We start from the raw sequence: 16,031 nt of genomic DNA on the forward strand, positions 1-16,031 counted from the left end.
CCCTAACAATCGGTTCTCATTCTCCTACAGTCCAAGTTTTGGCATCCAATAAAGCGGCCACTAGACACATGTGACTATGGAGCACTTGAATGAGACTACCGTGGCTGAGGAATTACAATTTGAATTGTATTTAATTTTAATTAAATTTAAACACTGAAGAATTGTGAAAATTATTTTCCTCTTCAATACCATTTTATCCTATTTTGATAAGACAGCATTTCACCTTACCCATTGCATTGCGTAAGACATCGTTATGATGTTGTAGTGCATGTATGGGACACCAGCATTGTTTCTTGTTTCTAGTATTATTCACAAACACATCACTGATGCAGTCAGTGGACAGATTGACTCCCTTCAAATGATTTTCTTCTATGCACTAATGTAACATTATAACGCATTCATTTGGATATTTCATGCAGACAGCTCCAGTTATAGCAATTTCTATGTAAACTGTAATTGATAATTAAATCGAAATACTTATTTTAATTATAATATAATTAAATTATGCTTCTAGTTAGAAAAAATAAGTATGGGCAAATTTTCAAATTTAAAATGAAGGCGTCCTACGGATATGGAATTGAGTGGCAATGCAGAAACTAGTCCCAAGACCCGAACAGTAAAGAATAAAAGAGACTGGAAGAAGGTGTGTTCCAAATCTCACAACATATGGCAATTGCAGTTGGCTGCCACAGAGCCAAACAAAAAAGCTCTTAAGAAAAAAAAAAAAAGGAGAATAACATGGACAATATTAAAAGCTGTTTAAAGCAAACACACATTGAATTTGATAAGAAGTTTCTCTCAACAACTAAAATAGGATTGAAGAAATTAGTCACTTGCAATCAGTATTAAATGTCCAGCAAACATGTCTTAAGCAATTTTTGACAGGTTCTGATCTTGTAACTGGTCAGGTATAAAATGGCTTGAATTCTTTCACAAAAATCCAAACTAAACCAAACCCAAACCCACATGTTTAGATGGAGAGGTGGTGAAAGAAATCATTTCAGTTGTGGAAATTTTGTTAGAAAATTATGAGGAAAAGACTAAAAGAAATTTCACAAAAGCAAAATTTGAAGTAAGCCATCAAACAAGTGATTGTAGAATGTAAGACTAACAATGTCAATGATCAATTGATTCAAAATGTGAAAAATGAGAAGGCCCTTTTTTAAGCTTTAGACATGCCGTATAGAATAAGAGACTGTGCCCAGTTAATACTGGACACATTTGGTTGCATTTGTGTTTAAAAACACTTTCAAATTTACTTAGAAATGTTGTCTGTGACCTAAAGAAAAAAACCAACTCAATGTGTAGATAGCTTTGAATATTTTAGATATGTCAAAGAAGAGTTTCAACTAGGTAAGAAAAAAAAAACTACTTTTATCAACAAGACAGATGATGGCCCAGCAATGTTAGGTGAAAAATCTAGATTTATCAGAATTTTAAAACAAGAGACTGATTTTTCCCTTATTGCTTCACTCCATTGTGTGACACACACTGAAAATATTTGTGCTAATTTTTTTTAATGAAAAGTATCATGGATACAGCTGTTAAAATCATTCAGTATGTACATGTTGTAAACCACGAGTGTACGGAACTATTGAAAGAAATAGAAAATGATGTATTTGATGATTGTGTGCTCTTTACTAATGTTGACTGCTTAAGAGTTGTGGGAGAGTTTTATAAAGATTTACAATACTAGTAACCCCAGTTCAAGATTTTCTTGAAACTGAAAGAATGATTAAAGTAAAAAAAAATGGCTGCATGATTTATGGTTTCTCAACTATATCAGATTGCACATGAATGATCTACACTTAAGTACTACAGAAAGCAAAAATAATTTATATTGAAATATAAATTGTTCATAAAGCAAATTAGTGATGTTTTTACACATTTTTTTAAAGCATAAATTGAGATGCATATTTTAATTGTAATCAACTGTTAGGTAAATTGGCGGCAAAAATTACAAGAAAAACGTGAGCATCTCTATGTTTATATTGATAAATTTAGAATTGCTTTTCAACTTATGCAATACTCTTTTGAAATCAATGTTAATATTACTGAGTTGATATAAGAGTTAATGAATTTATTTAACTTGGACAGATGTAGTTTCAAAATTGGTATGGTTTTGCCTCAGAGTCAAATTGATTCTTTGAAGGAAAAACATGAACCAGTTTTAGAAATAAAAATGCAAACACTAAGGGAAAAATGTTTTGGTACAAGATTCAGTTATTGGGGAATTTTTAAGTACGTTTGGAACAACTTGAATAGGTGAATCTACTTTTTCAATTGTAAATTTTATAAAATCTAAATATCGATCAGGTATTTCTGATGAAAATTTAACATTTGAATTGAGATGTATCTAAGTATAAAACAGACAGTGGAGTTCCAACACTTACTATGAAGAAAATAATGTAAACTATCTTGTTAATTTTTTTTTTTTTTTTTTTTTTTTTTTTTTTTTGAGACGGAGTCTCACGCCGTTGCCCAGGCTGGAGTGCAGTGGCGCGATCTCGGCTCACTGCAAGCTCCGCCTCCTGGGTTTACGCCATTCTCCTGCCTCAGCCTCCTGAGTAGCTGGGACTACAGGCACCCGCCACCGCGCCCGGCTAATTTTTTGTATTTTTAGTAGAGACGGGGTTTCACTGTGGTCTCGATCTCCTGACCTTGTGATCCGCCCGCCTCGGCCTCCCAAAGTGCTGGGATTACAGGCTTGAGCCACCGCGCCCGGCCTGTTAATTATTTTTATACTTATCAGATGTTGAGATGATCATCGTTATGATATATTGGGTTAAATCAAATACAATACTAAAATTAATTTTCTTATTTCCTTTTTACTTACTTTAATGCTGCTTCCAAAAATTAAATTATGTATGTGAACTGACTTAGATTTAAATTAGACAGTGGGAATCTGTAGGTACAAACACTATGCCACATATAGGGCTACCTCTCCCACCACCTCAAAGGCTCCGAGATTTCTTCTTCACAGTATTCCATCTGAGTCTGTGATTTCCTGGGTGAAAAGGACAAGTCCTGTCGTCCCAATTTAACCTCACTCCATATTTACCCATTTGCTTTTTTAAAATAAGTATACCATAATTCTGTAATTTTTTCAAGTTTTGTTTTTATTTTCTTCAAAATTAGATTTTCACATAATTTATAGAATCAAACAATTCTATGAGACTTATTCCAAAAAAAATCATCCTACTATTCAACCCTTGACCACCGTGTCTTCTCTTTTTCAATAGCAACCACTTTCATTTATTTTAGCTGCTTCTTTGTTATTTACCTCCATATATAAAAATAACAGCCTTGTATTTCCCACCTTCTGAATTTTCAATTTTAGGTATCATGTAGGGAAAATAAGGATTTAGCTCTTATTCATCATCTCCCACTCCTTTATCACAGACCACCACATCACCATTACTACCACCCACATTCACACAAACTCTCTGTCCCATGATCCCTTCAATGTAATTATATCATACTTCTGTTTAGATTAATACCGTGTTTAAATTAGTATGACAATTTCAATGTTATTCATAGCATTGAACCTATAGATACGAACGATATAGTATACTATCTTTACTTTTCCTTTCTTGCACAATTTTATTTTTCCTAAAGTAATGCTTTCCTCTTTTTTGGTTTAGTTTTCTATTCGTTACTAGTTCAGCCTCTATTTTCCCCTAATAACCTCAAATATTTCCTCTCTGTATTCAGACACACCAGGGTGTTCTATTGTTTTCTTTACCTGGATTAATCTCTCCTGGCATCTTCTGATCTGCCCCACTCTAGGCCTACTTCACACTCTATTCCTGGGAATTCATTTCACCAAAGTGTTGAGAATTTCTTTGACTTCTTTCTTCTTGGATCCAACGTCTTTATGCTTTTATTTTATTTTATTTTATTTTATTTTTAAAATTTATTTATTATTATTATACTTTAAGTTGTAGGGTACATGTGCATAACGTGCAGGTTTGTTACATATGTATACTTGTGCCATGTTGCTGTGCTGCACCCATCAACTCGTCATTTACATCAGGTATAACTCCCAATGCAATCCCTCCCCCCTCCCCCCTCCCCATGATAGGCCCCGGTGTGTGATGTTCCCCTTCCTGAGTCCGAGTGATCTCATTGTTCAGTTCCCACCTATAAGTGAGAACATGCGGTGTTTGGTTTTCTGTTCTTGTGATAGTTTGCTAAGAATGATGGATTCCATATGCTTTTATTTTTGTGCAGCACATTATCTACTAGCTAGCTTCCTGAGAAAAGGTACATGAGATGTAATTTTTGTGAGCTCCTGAAAGCCCAAATTTTCTTCAGTCTAGAGCCTTTCTTTATTGATAGTTTAGTTGGGTATAGAAATCTAGTGGGAAATATATTTGCTCAGGATTTTAAAAGATATTGCTTGATTGTTTTCTAGCATCTGGTGGTGGTGTGAAATCTGATCCTTGATTCTTCATATGTGGCTTGTTTTATTTTTCTCTCTCTCCTCTCTGAAAGCTTATAAATTTTTTTTCTTTATCCTATGTTCTGAAATTTCACAATGATATACCGCATGTCCTCCACTGTTTTCTGGAATTCATATTATTCAAATGTAGGATCTAATAAGGGAGAAGTAACATAATTATCTTGTATTTTCTCTCATTTATTTCATCTTCATTTTTAAAGGTTTTTTTGCTTTATTTTAAGAAAGATTTTCTCAACTTTATCTTATGAGCTTTCTATTGAATTTTATTTATACACTATACTTTTAATTTTCAAAAGTTATGTCATGATTGGAATGTTTTTGTCCCCTCAAAAACTCATATTGAAAATTAATTCTCAATGTAACAGTGTTGGGAGATGGGGCCAAATGGGCAGAGCACTCATGAATGGATTAATTACTCTATAAAAAGAGTAAAAAGAGCTTCTGAGAGTGAGTCACCTCTCTTCTGCTATTTGAGGAACAGCATTCTTCCCCTCTGGAGGATGAAGACTCCAAGGCCCCATCTTGGAAATGGAGACCAGGCCCTCCCAAGACACCAAGCCTGTTAGCACCTTGAGCTTGGACTTCCCAGCCACCAGAACTATGAGAGAATATATTTCTATTCTTTAGTAAATTACTCAATCTCATTATTCCATTATAGCAGCACAAACAACCAAGACAAGTGTTCCTTGTTCTTTTTTTGTTTGTTTTTTCACAAAACCTCTTCTCATTTCATGAATCCTTTTATTTCAGACGCTATTAATAATAGTTTCTTTTTTCTTTCTGAAGTTCTGAAGTTTCATCTTCCTGCTTTGTCTCTACTTCTTCCAAGTTTTGTTGTTTTCTATTAGTTGTTTTGATTTCTGTCATGTTATAGGCTTCCTTAGGTGTTTACTAGTTCATAGCTGTTTATTCATATTTAAAAATGGGATTAAAAAAATGATTGGAAAATTTGTCTAAATGGGTGAGACCTGCTGACTGTGGTATTCTGACTGAGTCATTCATGTGGGAAAACCTTGATGCCAGTATCTTTTTTTTTTTTTTTTTTTTTTTTGACAGAGTCTTTCTCTGTCACTCAGGCTGGAGTGCAGTGGTGTGATCCCGGCTCACTGCAACCTCTTGTCTCCCGGGTTCAAGCAATTCTCTTACCTTAGCCTCCCAAGTAGCTGGGATTATAGGTGTTTGCTACCATGCCTGACTAATTTTTGTATTTTTAGTAGAGACAGGGTTTTGGAATGTTCAAGTGATCTGCCCACTTCAGCCTCCCAAAGTGCTGGAATTACAGGCATGAGCCACTGCACCAGGCCCGATGCCAGTATCTTTAGGACTTTTTTCTCTCAGACTAGTTGGATTTTTTTTTTTGTCACAATTCATTTTTATTGATAGAAAATAAACACTAATTCCAGTTTCAAAGTTGTTATACTTGAAGTTGCTATTTTAAAAATATGAATTTTAAATAATCACTTAATAATCCTGCTTTGACTAAGACAATAAAATGTGGCTTAAAAAAAAAAAGTATTCAGCACCATTTGCTCATAGATCTTTCAGAATTTGTTCTTAATGTTTCTGGAACTTTCCTGTCTGTAACGTACAGGAATTAATCAGCTACATGAGAAAGCCTCTCTGGCACAGGCAATGGGAAGTTAAGCAGTCATCATAAAGGAATCGATGTATATTCTGTGTGATTTGGACTACAAAACAGTCTCTTCCCTTCTACGGCAGCTCAAGAGAGACATGCTTCTAGGCACTGAGGTATGAGGAGTCTCAGATTGTTATTTGCTGTTAGAATTGCTCTTCCCAGCTAGTAATAGTAAATCTCTGGCACAGGTGCTATTGGTCCTTAATGTCCTGTGATTTTAGGAAATTCTGTAAATAGTTTGGATTCAGTTCAATTTATTCAGAAATGAAACATGTTTAATTAAGTTCACTACTCTGACAGAGTAAGGATATTTTGGTTTAGCATCCTTATAAAATATATGTAATGTGTAGGTAAATAATGGTCCTAAATCATACTTAGAACACTACATTATTTAAACCAATATCTCTTTTAACAAAATGTTTACAATTAAAAACAGCTGATGAAACTATATCCAAAGGTATGACAAAGGAGACTCAGCTCTGTGTTGCTTTTAAAAGAACTTTTAAAAAGCCATTCAAAGATAGGTAAAGAAGCCCAGTTCTCATTGTAGAATTCCTATTGGGGCTGGACCAGAAATTAGTACTTCTAAATACTTCAGAAAAGTCCAAAGTGTTAAAAAGCCTTCCAGGCAAAAGAACGTCTTTCTGCATCAGTGAGTAGTAGTGCTCATCAGAATTTCCTAATAACACAAAAACAAAGGCAAGTCTGTACATTTGATCAGATGTCAAAAAAATGGGAGACAGACTATTATGTCAGCCTTAGTTAGAGCTCATGCTGGCTTCTTCCTACATACTGTTCACCAATTTGAGTAAAGTGGACTTTGTGAGAGAATAGTGTTTGATGGCTAGGATGTCTTTTGGGCGTTTCTCCTAAGTGGAATACACTTAGGAAGAAAGTGTATAAGGGAATAGGGGAAATAATAGAGGGAAGCTACTCTTTCCAGCTCAGAAGGAGTTGGTGATGCCCATATATGCATTCAGGAAGCCCATGGGATCCTCTAGCTGTGGATAGTGGCTAATGCGGTCATCCAGAATTGACACTGTGGACCGCAGAAGCATTTTCCTGTACAGTTCCAAAAACTCTGGATAGGGATTTACAGGATCCAATGACCCATAGATACAATACATGGAGATACTTTCAGAGGCAAGAGCTCCCACCCAGCACTTTCTAATCTGCTTCCTCTGATTGATGTACTCTAAGACACTGTCAGTGATGAATTCTTGTCATTGTTGAGGACCCCGGCCCACATGTCCCACAGCTCACTCTCAGACGGCTGAGTATATGGCCCAAAGACTGGTGTAAAACCTTGAGAGAATACAAAGGAGTTCATCAGCTGCGTGAGGATGGGTGACAGCACAACTCCACCTTTGCGCAGCTTTTGGAGAAGGAGTAGACAGTGAGTCTCAGGAAAGATACCTCCATTTGATAGACAGATGCCACAAAAGTGCTTCCAGGATGCTGGCCTACTCAAATATGGAATAGTGAGTGATATGGTCTCAGTTTGTCACTGAAGCCAAAGCCTAATAAATCAAGAACAATTACTCAATGAAACCTCAAGGTAAGACCTTCCCAAATCTTGTACCAATCATAGCTGGATGTTGGAAAGCCATGTAAAAGAACAACTATCTCTGGACTTCCAACCACATCCACAGAGTCTCGGTAGAAGATAGGCCGTCCCATGTAAGTGAAAAACTTGCCTGAAGACTTCCATGAGTGAAGGGCAAGGGAGAGCTGAGCGGGTGGGATGTGCAGGTATGTGGCAAGCAGGAGCACTTTCAACAGCCCCACCTCGACCCACCACCCCCTCATCCTGATTCAGGTTAAGACCTGGGCTGCAGGACTTCATGTTTGGGGAAATCAGTTGTGCATGCTGGCTAGTTGGATTTCTTAGCGTAGAGTCTTCTAATCTCTTGTCTAGAGGATCTAAAGCTGACTGCCAGCATTCTAGAAACAAAATAAGTGAAAGGGCTGAAGAGGGAGAGGAGAAGTTTTAAAATTCAGCATGTACATTTTCACTAAGTCTCTATCCTCAATTGTCCTAAAGTCTCATAGCCCTCAGTCCTCTTACTAGAGAGAACAAACCTCAAAAATTCTGCTACGGTGATACTAAGGCTGTCATTCTAATAAATGGAATTGGTAAGGAGATTCCAAATCTAACTGTTTTTTTTTTAAGTCTTTCTGTTTTTATCCTTTCTTCACCCCACTTCCAGAGGTACCCAGTGTCATTAACTTCTGAGCCCTTTGGCATTTCCATGCTACAAGTTTCTTCTTGGATTTTTCCACTGCTGGCATAAGAATCAACTTTTTCAAGTCTGCTGAACCAGTTATTGTCTTGTCTGGATTCCTCAAAAGCAGATCCTGAGACAAAGGCTGATGCACAAAATATTTACGTGTGGGTATGATCCTGAGACTTTGGACTGGGAATGAGTCAAGAAAGGAGAGAGAGAGAAGAATGCATTATATTGTTGGCCACAGCTTCGGGGCACTTGTATGTGAGTTGTCAACCAGGTTCCTCCAGGTATCCCACCACTTGACATCAAAGAAGCCTAAGAGAGGCACTGTCAGTTTAGACTTCCATGCAGGTGTTTCAAGCATGCTCAAAACTGGCCTCTACAGTTATGGCTGAGACAAGAGGTGAGACTTAGAGGATTTGTTGGATTTGTGCTGACTCTATCATTAATCTATATATTAGGTAAAGAAGAATGAGCATCTCAACAATATTGAGTTGTGCAATGCATTAAAAAAAGTTTGTGGCCGGGTACAGTGGCTCACACCTGTAATCCCAGCACTTTGGGAGGTCGAGGCAGGCGAATCACGAGGTCAGCAGATGGAGACCATCCTGGCTAACATGGTGAAACCTCATCTCTACTAAAAAAAAAAAAAAAAAAATTAGCCAGGCATGGTGGCGGGTGCCTGTAGTCCCAGCTACTCAGGAGGCTGAGGCAAGAGAATGGCGTGAACCCGGGAGGCGGAGCTTGCAGTGAGCCCAGGTTGCGCCACTGCACTCCAGCCTGGGTGACACAGCAAGACTTCGTCTCAAAAAAAAAAAAAAAAAAAAAGTGTGTGTGTGTGTGTGTGTGCATGTGTATAATCTTTATTATTTAGATCTTTTTTATTTCTCTTGGCAATATTCAGTATGTTTTGCACTTCTACAGGTATTGTGCTTCTGCTGACCCTCTTTTCCTTTGCTGTGTCCAGTTTGCTGTTAAACACATTATATAAATTATTCACTTCCAATATCATTTTTTATTTGTAAGGTTTTCATTTGGTTCTTTTTAATAGCTTTTAGCTGTCTGCTTATATTCCCTCTCTATTCACACATTTTTCACTAGATACTGTAACATATTTTTTCTACTTATTTTAAAGTCCATGTCTGATAATTCCAACATTAAAATCATCTCTGGGTTGGCTTCTACTGACCTCTCTTAACCATAGGTCATATCTTCTCGCTTATTCACATATCTCTTTAATTTTAATTTTATGCTAGTAATTGTATATTAAAGAACAGTAGCTTAAAAAGTGCTAACATCGGCCAGGCGTGGTAGCTTGCAGCTATAATCCTAACACTTTGGGAGGCTGAGGTGGGAGGATCATTTGAGCCTAGGCGTTCAAGACCAGCCTGGGCAACATAGTAAGACTCCATCTCTATGAAAAAAAAAAAGGAAAAAAAAATTTTAAGTGCTAATATTTACCTCCAGAAAAGGGCACACCTCTTTTGGGTCATGAGTGTAGCAGGCTGAGTCAATTTAATCTGTAGTTGGACTTGGTTGCAGCTTTAGCTAGATTCACTCACCTTGGCTACAAGTATTTTGAGGAAGGGATTAAGACTTTCCCTCCAACTGGGCTTGGGATATGAGCACTGGACTCTAAAGATCTCTTTGTGCTTTATTGCCCAGCCCTCATGTTTTAGCTATGGGAGATTTATATGTGCTTTAAAGCAGGCTGCCAACCTTTTGGGTTGCTGGACAGCTCTCTTTGCTCTCCAGTTCAACTTCCAGCCTTTTGCTTCTCAGAAGACTCCTTTCTGCCTTTCTTTTCTGTCCCCAGGTGTTGGAGAGCCTCTGCAGTGCATTCAGAGTGCCTCAGATGGATATCATTCAGCTGTCTTGTCCCGCCCAAGGCTGGGAAAAATTGAAATGATGTACGAAAGATATCCAATACATTTACCACTGCCCTTCTGCTTTTAAGCCTTCAACACGTTGCTACAATCATCTCCTTTCCCATATGCATTGTCCTTGTGGTTTATTCTTCTTCTTTTTTTTTTTCTTTCAGACAAGGTCTCACTCTGTTATCCAGGCTGGAGTGTAGTGGTGCAATCGGTTCACCGCAACCTCCACCCCACCGGGTTCAATTGATTCTCCTGCCTCAGCCTCCTGAGTAGCTGGGATCACAGGCACGTGCCCCCACACCTGGCTAATTTTTGTGTTTTTAGTAGAGACGGGGTTTTGCCATGTTGGCCAGGCTGGTTTATTTTTCTTGTGTATTTAATATCATAAATTAAATATATATTTAATAACGATTTTTGGAGGATGCACAGTTATATATATGTGTTCAATTTATTCTCATTAATCCAACATCTTTCTATTTGCTGAGTCTTTTGTCATTGTTCTTGTTGTTAAGCCTTTACATATTTACTTATAATTATGATGTATATTACTCTAAAAGATCAGCCTCACTTCTATACTCTAATTCTTACCAATTCAGGCCCACAGAAATAAACCCAAGCCTTTAAAGTAATTCAGTCAATATATAACCTTTTTAGCTATTTTAAAGGCTTTAGTTACCAAGGTGCTTAACTTTTTTTAAAAAAATGCCCTGTTGGATAGAGGAATGCATGCCTTTCTTTAAGATCCCACTCATTTCCTCATGCAACAGATTTATATTTTCCACCCTCATTCTACCCCAACTTTAAAACAGAAACACAGAAAAATCAGCTATAATTGAGAGGAAACATGTACATTATCAACTATTTTTGCAAAAAAAAAAAAAAAGACTCTTTTCCTAAGCAAATGGCAAGATCTAAGAGTGTTTTGCCAGAGTTTGGCAGTGCAATCACCAATCCCATATATTACAGCCAGAGACTGCTGGCAAAGCCCATGAGCAGGTTAGGGGCAGTGACACTCGGAGGCTGACTCTGGACTTCTCAGCCTCTAACCACAATTTCTAAAGTGTAAGACTCCTCTCTAACAAGCTCAGTCACTAAAAGTGGCCAATGCTCAGAGCTCCTTCCACTCCTAGTGACTAGCACATCTCCACCGTCCCCCAAACTTACCAGCCTGTATTTAAACATCAGTCTCCTGATTTACTGATGTCATGTGATCTGTAAAACAATCTGTTAGCTGGGCTTGGTGGCGCATGCCTGTAATCCCAGCTAATTGGGAGGCTGAGGCAGGAGAATTGCTTGAACCCAGGAGGCAGAGGTTGCAGTAAGCCGAGATCGCGCCACCGCACTCCAGTCTGGGTGACACAGCGAGACTCCGTCTCAAAAAAAAAAAAAAAGCAATCTGCTTTTCCTCCGGAAGACACCACCATCTCCACAGTCCCCCACTTCACCCCATGCTAGCTCTGGACACCAGGCCTTCGCACATCTCAAATTACTGATGTGCATTTCCCTTAGAAGTGGGAGTGACAGAACAACAGCACCAAGGCTCAATTTGTTATCAGAGACATGCTTGGTTGGCTCATTTTCCAAATGAAATTTGGTGCCACTTTAAAAGTCAAAGCTGTCATAAAAATGCCACAGACCCTGAGGATTAATCTTACACTGCAGAAATTTTAGAAACTCTTCTTCAAAATTAGAATTAGGCTGTGTGCAGCTTAAAAAGGAAAAATAGGTCAAGGCACTTCCAAAAGGTTACTTATGAATCTATCCTCCCACAATAAGTGCCTTTAACTCAATGTCTCTCATTCAGTCTAGTCCAGAGCAGAAATGCCCATGACTCACCGTGTTAAGTGCAGCGTTTCTGATGTGTCCATCATTTTTGTGTCACTTCAGTGGAAGCCCTCAGTTCCAATTTTACACTCTCAGTCTCCTCTGTATGGGAGGGCTGGTTGCAACAGACTACACCACTGCCTCTGCTCCCTCAAAATGCACCTCCCAAACCATGCTGTAAAGAAACCCTCTGTTATACCTTCTGAATCTTTCAAGAAATAATTCCACACCAATGTAGCAACAGATACTAAAGGACTCACCAGTCCCCCTTCAAGAGGATGAATATTACCCTCCGGGACTTGCTAGAGATTTGATGCAACAAGTCGCGGTAGGCTGGAGGAAAAAAGATATGTTTCCTTTTTTTTTTGTTTTTCCTAGGCAAACCTTTTTGTGACACCTTCATATCTCATGGCCATCTTCTCAGCCCAGACAACAGCTGGTTGTTTACATCTTTCATTTTATGCAGATTTATTGAATATCCACTGAGTGCTGACGTGCTCAGTGCTGGGGATCCTGAGACCAATAAGACACATTAATTGACTGCTGGGACTTACCATCTAGTTGGGAAAGACATGAAGAAATTTAGGATGACACAAGGAATCTACGTATTTAGGATAACAGAAAGACAGACTGAAAAGGTGAGTGTGTTAAGAGAGGCTTCAGTGTTCTGCTGCTAAATCTTTAACAGCACAATCTTCAGAAAGAGAGAAAAAGCTCGATTTGTAGCTGCCAATTTCTGTGGTGTAAATATTCCCATGGGTGCTGATTCCAATGTTCCAATATGTCATCACTGAACAAGGAGTTGAGGAGAGATGCTAACCCTTAGCTCTTCCAAGCCCATATAAGCTGACTTCAGCACTCCACAGAGGTTTTTCTGGAGATGACTCTGACTTGAGTCTTAAAAAATAAGAAGGTAAGCAGGGCATGGTGGGTTATGCCTGTAATCCCAGCACGTTGGGAGGCTGAGGCAGGTGGATCACCTGAGGTCAGGAGATCAAGACCAACCTGGTCAACATGACGAAACCCCATCTCTACTGAAAATACAAAAGTTAGCTGGGCATGGTGGTGGGCGCCTGTAATTCTAGCTACTCAGGAGGCCGAGGCAGGAGAATTGCTTGAATCCAGAAGACGGAGATTGCAGTGAGCCGAGATCGTGCCATTGCACTCCAGCCTGGGTGACAAAGCAAGACTCTGTCTCAAAAATAAATAAATAGGTCGGGCGCGGTGGCTCAAGCCTGTAATTCCAGCACTTCAGGAGGCCTAGACGGGCGGATCACGAGGTCAGGAGATCGAGACCATCCTGGCTAACACAGTGAAACTCCATCTCTACTAAAAAAAAAAATACAAAAAACTAGCAGGGCGAGGTGGCAGGCGCCTGTAGTCCTGGGAGGTGGAGCTTGCAGTGAGCTCAGATGGCACCACTGCACTCCAGCCTGGGCGACAGAGCGAGACTCCATCTCCAAAAAATAAATAAATAAATAATAAGACGGTATTAATTGTCTAGGGTGCAATGTACACAGAAGTGTAAGGAGCTATCAGATTGGAACAAAAACACTGGACAAAAGCATGCAGATGAGAAAAGTATGATAACAGTGTAATTTGTGGGGCTAAAAGCAAATGACTGTACTAGGAACATATGTCCTATAATCTTCCAGGTAGGAAATGTTAGGAGACAAGATTGCAGAGCTGATATGGCAAATTGCATTTATGGCTTCAATTCTTTATCCTTCTCTGAATCTATATCCTTTGCCATGAAATTTGACTAAGCCCTCCTTCTCTGGCTCTGGGCTTGGCTATGGGACTTGCTTTGACCAACAGAATAAGGAAGAAGTGATAATGTGTCAGATCCAAACCTAGGTCTCCAGAGGATTTGTACACTTCCTTTTTCCCTCTTGCGTTTCTTCCATTGCCAGGTAAAGGACATGCCTGGGCTAGCCCACTCCTTCCAGGAGAAGGATGTGAAACATGTGAAGCAGAGTTGCCCCTGCTAAGGTGGTCCAGCCAAGCCCAGGTTAGAGCCCCCAGCTGACATAGAGACACCTGAGCTATAATAATTAATGGTTGTTTGTTTTAGCCATGATTTTTAAGGTAGTTTGTTAGCACAGCAATAACCAATACACTTGGGCTGGGGCTAAGATGTTCAAAGCCTTTTATAACTTGCTGTTGAGCTAGGACTTCATCCTATGGGCAAGGAATCCATGAAGCAGCTTCCAGCAGGGTATTGATACAGACAAATTTATGCGTGGAAAGATCATTCTTAGGCCGGGCGCGGTGGCTCAAGCCTGTAATCCCAGCACTTTGGGAGGCCGAGACGGGCGGATCACAAGGTCAGGAGATCGAGACCATCCTGGCTAACACGGTGAAACCCCGTCTCTACTAAAAAAAAACAAAAACCTAGCCGGGCGAGGTGGCAGGCGTCTGTAGTCCCAGCTACTCGGGAGGCTGAGGCAGGAGAATGGCGTGAACCCGGGAGGCGGAGCTTGCAATGAGCTGAGATCCGGCCACTGCACTCCAGTGTGGGTGACAAAGCAAGACTCTGTCTCAACAAAAAAAAAAAAAAAAAAAAAAAAAAAAAAAGATCATTCTTGCAGCAAGATGGAGAATAAATGGAGGGTAAGTGGCTTGCGGGAGGCCTGAGCATATGATAAAACACAGTTAAAAGAGTATAACTCCTCGATCCAGCTTTTGTAAACTCAGGCAGAACATAAGAATTGCAGACTAAGTAAGAGAAAACAGCCCTGGGCTAAGGGAGGCAGGAGGTCAGGGATCACAAGAGAAGCAGAATTAATAAGATGGATGAATAGATGTATAGACACAGATAGATAGATAGACAGACAGACAGATAGATAGATAGGACTGGGCGCAGTGGCTCATGCCTGTAATCCCAGCACTTTGGGAGGCCGAGGCAGGCGGATCACGAGGTCAGCGGATCGAGACCATCCTGGCTAACACGGTGAAACCCCACTTCTACTAAAAATACAAATAAATTAGCTGGGTGTGGTGGCGGGCACCTGTAGTCCCAGCTACTCGGGAGGCTGAGGCAGGAGAATGGCGGGAACCCTGAAGGTGGAGCTTGCATTGAGCCGAGATCGTGCCTCTGCACCTCCAGCCTGGGTGGCAGAGCAAGACTCTGTCTCAAAAAAAAAAAAAAAAAAAAAAAAAGATAGATAGATAGAGATTTATTACGGGAATTAGCCCATGTGATGATGAAGGCTGAGACGTCCCACAACATGCTATCTGCAAGCTGGAGAACCAGGGAAGCCAGTGAGGTAACTCAGTCTGAATTCTAAGGCTTCACAACTTGGGAAGCCACCAGTCTAATTTCTGGAGTCTGAAGGCCTGAGAACCGTAAGTCCTGATGTCTGAGGACAGGAGAAGAGGGATGCTCAAGCTCTAGAAGAGAGAAAGGGAATTCACCTTTCCTCAGCCTTTTTGTTCCATGTGGGCCCTCAACAGATTGGATGGTGCCTGTCCACATTGGTGAGGGTGATCTTCTTTACATAGTCCACTGATTCAAGTGCTGATCTCTTCCAGAAACACCCAGGCAGACACATCCAGAAATAATGTTACCAACTATCTAGCATCCCTTAACCTAGTCAAGTTGACACATAAAATTAACCTTGATTGCAGGAGACTGGGTTACAATTCTGTCTTTGCCACTAACACTTAATGGCTGTAAGTATTACAACACTGGCTCAAAGGGCTAAGTAAATTTAGTGAGGATTATCAGTGAGGAGGAAGGTAGTACAGGGGAAAGTGGAAAGAGGACAAATGAGAAAGGCATGTAAGGATCCTGGTTAGAGGGAAGGAGTTCCATTGAGAAATGGAACCACCATACAAATGAATGAATGTGACAGATCAATTTAAATACCAGAAACTAGTGTGTGCCCTATAATTTGGGATGGCATTAATGCATCTGAAGAGACACCTGTTTCCTGGGTGTGGGGAGCACTGGACTCTCAGGGGTACAGTGTAGCCACACAGAAATACAAGGATAA

At 39.7% G+C, this 16,031-nt stretch overlaps 1 long non-coding RNA gene and 1 pseudogene across 2 annotated transcripts in view; both read right to left on the minus strand.

The window, feature by feature from the left end:
• Positions 1-16,031, minus strand: part of LOC135971816 (uncharacterized) — a 221,288-nt gene that overhangs the window by 148,585 nt on the left and 56,672 nt on the right. The window lies entirely within an intron of this gene.
• Positions 7,046-7,910, minus strand: LOC102115936 (mesoderm-specific transcript homolog protein pseudogene; annotated as a pseudogene).

The sequence above is a fragment of the Macaca fascicularis genome, chromosome 7 (assembly GCF_037993035.2).
Source record: "Macaca fascicularis isolate 582-1 chromosome 7, T2T-MFA8v1.1".
Classification (NCBI taxonomy): Eukaryota; Metazoa; Chordata; class Mammalia; order Primates; family Cercopithecidae; genus Macaca; species Macaca fascicularis.